The 6,195-nt window shown below is 49.7% G+C and overlaps 1 non-coding gene across 1 annotated transcript; it reads right to left on the bottom strand.

Moving 5' to 3' along the window:
- Window positions 1-324: 324 nt before the first annotated feature.
- On the bottom strand, window positions 325-406 carry Trnas-aga. The gene has a single exon. It is a non-coding gene; the product is annotated as a tRNA-Ser (tRNA).
- Window positions 407-6,195: the final 5,789 nt, after the last annotated feature.

Genomic DNA, 6,195 nt, shown 5'->3' with positions numbered 1-6,195 from the left:
TTATCTTTCTGCTCGAGTAATTAAGTAATCTAATTGAATACCTGTTAACCAAGAGTAATTGTAATAGTAACCGATTACGTTTTTTAGTAACCTTGACAAGACTACGAAAACCGTCTGAAAACGGACGTGTTTGAAGCCCACGTCCGCCGATATTGTCCGCAAATAATTCCCTTATCGTCTCCGCAAATTTTTTTTCCTTTCTTTTTTTTTTTTTTTTTTTTTTTTAGGGGCGAAGTTCTTTAGGGTTTAGCCTCGTCTGGATCCGTGCTCACATCGACTGCCATCGCATCTGTCTTCTTCAAAAAAGAAAAGAAAAAATGTTTGCGCAGTCGACAGGATTCGAACCTGTGCGGGGAGACCCCAATGGATTTCTAGTCCATCGCCTTAACCACTCGGCCACGACTGCGGGACGAGTAGGGGGCTCTGAGATGTGGTAGTAACTCAAGAGCTGGGGTTTTTGTCATGGATGAAACGTTGCATGTAGCCGTTCAACGTCTATACAGGAGAGGGCGCTGCGGTCAAATGCGTATCTAATCGCGTTAAACTTTGCCTGCATTGGCTCAACGTTTATAGACAAGAGGGCGCTGCGGTCAAATGCTCAAATGCGTATAGACGCTTTGCAGCAGCTGTGCATGGACGCCGCCATAACTGACCTTCAGTTTTAGTTTCCTCTTATTCCGTTTATTTCACTTCATCATTACCATAGTAGGCCTAGTTATTGCCATATTAGATTCAACTGTGTCCTTTTTCTGAAGCATCGGCCTTTGTAGAGGATCGTCAACTACCGTTTCAGTTACTCGGCATCTCGGTAAGACAAGAGAAGGTCAGCAATGGCGCCTGTAATTTGGCGCGTGTGTAAAGCGTCTATATAATCACGTTCCATACCACACGATTGATCGTGGCGTGAACTCACGTTTGACTTTAAACAGTGATTTGGTGTACAGAAAATAGGTAGAGATTTTTTTTTAATGGCTCACTGAGGAAATGAAACTACAACATTAGTAGATTGGTAATCGTAAAAACATTGTAGCAAATTATGGGGAAAAAATGGTGACACAACATTGTGGAAATGCTAGGAAAGAATCCGACTAGAAACACTGCCCAAATAACAATGATAACATATTAGGTCCTTATGTTGTGAAAAACACTTGTCATATAACATAGTGGAAATGTTGGAGAACAATCTTACCAAAAACATTTTCTCGATGACATTATTAAAATATTGCATCGTAATGTTAGAAAAACATTGCTCACATATAATATTGCGAAAAATTAGGAACTAGTCCGATCAACAACATTGCGTACATAACATTGATAAAATATTAGATCATAATGTCATGAAAATCATCGGTCACACAACATTCTGGAAATGCTAGGGAATTATCCGACCAAAGCATTGCTTAGATAACTTCGACCAAATATTAGAACATGTTATAGAAAACAAATTGCCCGCACAACATTGCAACAACTACCTTCATTCGTGACAATATTGCCGAAATGTAAAAAAATATGACATTTCAGAAATTATTGTTAATTAATATTGTGGTAATGTTCCGTTGTGGCAAATAATGTCTATAAAAATTAATAAAGCATGAAACGTCACAACATTTAAGAAACAGTGTCCAGCTCAGATTTATTCAAATATTATTAAGTAACCTTTTTACAACATTGTAGCAACAACGTCGTGCTGCTTGGGATGTACCAGCTGCTGCGACCGCGGCTTAGCAGAACGTTTATACTGCGCAGCACAATTGTATGAAATAAACAAAAAAAAAAACAAAAAAAAAAAACGAGGACACCAAAGTACTTATGAGTTGTGAATGCGAAAACACTCTCGGCGCCGAGAGGAGCAAAAGCAGCCGCAGCGCCGACAGGGAGTGCGGCGGTGTGCCGTGCAGGCCGCCCTGGCTCGCTGGTGACTGCTGCGCCGCTCGGTGAGGCAGCGGCGGGAATGCGAAGCTCAGTGCGGCGCCGGGGGAGTGCGAAGCTCGGCGCGGCGCGTGCTGCCCCCATGGGACAATTAATGTCTTCGCATTAAAGATCGCCTGGAGCTTGTACATGAAATGCAGCGGACAGACAGGTAGCTGTTGATGGGGCGTCTAATGAGCGGCACTTCCTATCGGAATTCAGCGGAGACATCTTCCCGCGAGATATTTATCGCGAAATTGTGGCTGTGGTGCGTGTCACTTGACATTACACGGTGACGTCACGTCACATGGCGTCACTGGGCATCATGACGTCATGCGGTCAGACAAACACGAGCAAGGAAGGCCCGTGCTGGGTTCGCATTCCCAAAGCTATATGACTTTCAGAACATTTAAGTTACTGAGTAAAGTAATAGTTGGGCTACTCCGTGCGTGACGCTCAGGAAACTTGTAAGCACAAACAAGACTGACACAAAAAATTATAACAATAATATTATTATTATTATTAAGAGGAGTGAGAGCGCGTCAACACGCGTCAATAGCGGCACGCCATTGGAAACGTGCGAGGAGACTCTTTCCCTTTCGTGTAAGAGGGAAAGTAGACATAACGAGCGAACGAACACGGAGCGAAAGAGCACGACGGGAACCAATGTTATTTGCGTTAATTTTCAAGGGGACATGGTCAAGCGCTTGTCCGTGTCCTCTGAGTAACTGATTAGAGCACTAAACAGTAAAGAGTATAAAAACCAAAGAAAGCAAAATGTGTCAGATTCACACGGAATTGCAGCTTTCTGCAATGCGTAGTTTTCGCGGACGGAAATAACCCTGTTTTTCTTGTGTATGTTTCGACGGCTGGAAGTTGATCAGTCCCAGCGGGCGTCTGGTGGCGCGGAAACGTTTGGTTGTTGCGTCTAAATGGTCGGCCAGTTGGTCCAGCGGTAGAGATCAAGAGGAAGGTCGTGAGACAAGGGACCGATTCGCGTTCACGCCGACGATGCCGTAACGGGAGCTGCAGATTGCCGCCTCCTAACAACGCAGTCACGGGGCTCCAGTTCGGACTGCAGGTCACGTTCCGGTATTCGCAACGCCTACGTCAAACGCACAGAGAGAGAGAGAGAGAGAGCATCGGCGCTCGAGACAGACACCGCGAGATGCCGGCATCACGCGGTGGTGTCCCGTTCCGCGAAGCTCATGCGTCCACCGCCACGGTCATGCGAACAACCAAACACAACAGATCGCGGGGGCTATTCGATTACGCGGTACTCTGTTAGGATATCGCAACTCCAACGCCCTATAGGTGGCGGGGCGGTAGTTCCAAGATGGCGGAAGAGACGGGGATATATTCTCCAGGATAACCCGTGCGCCTGCTCGCTGACGCTGTTCAGTGCGCTAAAAATTATTTATTTGTCTACAAATGCGAAGCAGTTAGGGAGGGATCATATTACAGGTGACGGAGATGGCGATGCACGTTAGGGAAACGATTATGGTGTTATTTAGAAGTTGCAGAAACCTCAAAGGGCGAAGCTTTGTGGTGAGCGAGTGCGTTTTAGGCACCGGCCAGGTTACTGTTTGTGACAGAATATTTTTGGCGGTGATGAAGATATGTTTGCGCTTTGCCTGGATATTAGTGCTCTAAAAGGAGAGCCGCGAACGGTGACCGTCAAGCTTCGGAGGAGCAGCAATACACAGTATTGGTGTCTTCGCGTCACAGCCTCTCAAATCGCTGCTCACCGTCTCGCTTTTAGTGTATTGCAACACGTAATCAAACTGCTTTATGGTTATTAATAAAAATTTTATTACCGCAGGCTACCGTGCGGTGTAGCATTTGTGGGGATTCCTCTGGTCTCCCTTCCCCGATGGCTGTGATAACGGCCGCGGGTCGGAACGCTCGGCCTTCTTCGCCGTGAGCTCCGACCTGTTCGTGAGGCGGAGGGCCGCCTGGTTTGGGGGGCTCTCCTCTCACTCTCTCCCGGGGGGACCTCTTCCGTCCCCCCGCTCGGATGCGAATCACTGCCGACAGGCGAGGAGGTTTCGCCTCTTGTTTTCCCGCTTTCGGGAAAGGGACTCGTCCCGGTGACCGCGAAAGAGATAGGACGTGCGTCGGCGACTTCTCCGACGCTTCCCCGGTCTTGGCTCTCCGAAACCCCGCGTCTGGCCAGGTAAGGACCTTTTCTTACCTTGCCGGCGCGGGGGGCATTTTGGATGGGGACATTGTAGTTCCTTTAGAGGAGTATGTTAATAAATGCTCTTGGGCTCTGTCCTTACTCTGGTACGTGTGTCTTCTCTTCCGCTATATTCGAGAGAGTGAGACAAGGTAGACGATCATTGGCACCGACGGAGGTAATTAATCGAACCGACCCGCGGTAATGTAGCCCTAAACGTCGTCTATATTACTGCGGAGATGTGGGGACCGCGCGCTACTAGGTTTGACGTCTCCTTTGAGATATCGCCGCTGTTGAGACAACCCTTTGGTTACTCTATCGGTACCTGTGTTAGTAGCAACATCCCACATAAAATGGCGCCCAACGTGGGGCCACGGCTTCCTTTATCGTGGTCGTGGCTCCTGGCCTCCGTCCCTTTGTCCGGCCTATTTGCCCGCATTCCTTGCCTTTGATCGCCCCGTACCATGAGCGTCCTGATCTCGCCACTTATGGTTGAGCGATTAATGCCGAGTCGGCAACCCGCAGTGCCACTCCTTTGAGCGAGCGCAGTGTGATTCGTACGCGCGTTCCTGTTTTGAATTAGCGTGCGTCAAGCAACATTCGTTGTTGCGGGAGACCCTTTGTTCTCCATGCTTGAGGCGAACCCTTCACCTGTGTGTATTTGGGTTCCTTGCGCGCCACCAACAACTTGTCCTCGAGGCTTTGCAGAAAAGAGTAGCGAAGGATCAGCAGTGCAGTCTGGGAATGTAAATATTCGCGTTTTCTTTGACTCTGAGTAGTCGCGGACACTCAGTTAGAGTCGGACGGTGCGCCTGCCAATAACGTCGATAAGTAGCTGGTACTGCTACTGACGGGCTCCGGGAGCCGGGCCGCGTAACCGTCGGCGTCGAGAAGCAGTTCGCATACTGTTGACGCGCGCGCTGGATTCACTGCTGGTATTGCAGTGGGCGCGGAGGGTTTTCTTCGGGAAAGATTCGTTTCTGCTTGATGCCAACGTACTCCTGCAGCCTGTTGTTGTTTTCCAAGAACGACACTAGTTTTGCGTTCATGGTGGTGGCGCTACGCGGTCTGAGGCGCGCTGTGACAGTATCTGGGTGGACGAGTGACTCTAAGACTTTCGGAGGTTATGTTGCTCTGAAACCCGGGCGCCATGTAGCCAGAGCGCCCTTTGGCGATATCTGTCAGACTCGCGTGATCCAGGTGGAAGAGTGACTCTAAGACTCTTAGCAGTTACGTTGCTCTGAAACCTGGCCTTGCCTCAAAAGAAGGGTCCATACCGTTGTGAGCCCTTGATCAAGCCGTATCGAGTGCAAGACATGTTTTTCTAGCCTCGGTAAGCTAGCTAGCTCAAATATTTGGCGTAGCTGGCAGGTTTGAGCGTGTGAACTGCGGCCCCTTTTGTCTTCCTCCGTGGGGAGCAAGATGGCGGCTATTTTGCGCGGGAACTTGCATCTTCCCCGCTCGCAGACGCGCATGCATGGCGGTTTTTCTCTATCCGCCCCTTCGAAGTCCCCGTATCCGTTTACCTCGACTTCAGAAGACGGGTCAGCTGCAGACTGTTATCTGTTTTTGGCCACTTATAGTCAACGGACTCTTCCGGTAACTATAAAACCGGGTATTGTAGGCAGCCTCTGTGTTAGCTGCCTGCGCAATGGATTGAGAACTCGGCATGTTTCCTAGAAGCTCTCTCCCCGGTGCCCACATTAAGCGAACTCAATTAGTTTGCATGGTATGTGGACGCGTTTCGAACGGACGGGCCCCCTTTTTATGGCTTCTTCCGGTGTCGAATCGGGTCACTCTGGCATGTTCCTGTCACCGTTGACAAACTGGCCACCTTTTTTTGTGGTTTTTGTTTGTCGTTTGCTCCTGCCCGTGTCTGCCGCCTTTGTGGCCCGAGGCAGGCGAGCGTCGGTTGCGCGCGTCCCCTCGTTTGGAGGCGGCGGCGCCCTTTCTTCCCTTTCGGGAGGTCTACGGCCGGCTCTGGGCGTGTTGGCTGCTGGCGCAAAACGACTTCGCAGGTCTGCTCCGAGGTCGTCCACCCCCCTTCACCAGCCCACTGCGGCCGAGATGGCGCCGAACCCCCCGGGCAGCGTGTCTGGGACTTCCCC

This window comes from Ixodes scapularis, unplaced genomic scaffold, assembly GCF_016920785.2.
Source record: "Ixodes scapularis isolate PalLabHiFi unplaced genomic scaffold, ASM1692078v2 PGA_scaffold11__112_contigs__length_91849675, whole genome shotgun sequence".
In the NCBI taxonomy this organism is placed as follows: Eukaryota; Metazoa; Arthropoda; class Arachnida; order Ixodida; family Ixodidae; genus Ixodes; species Ixodes scapularis.
This window is presented reverse-complemented; position numbering and strand designations above follow the sequence as displayed.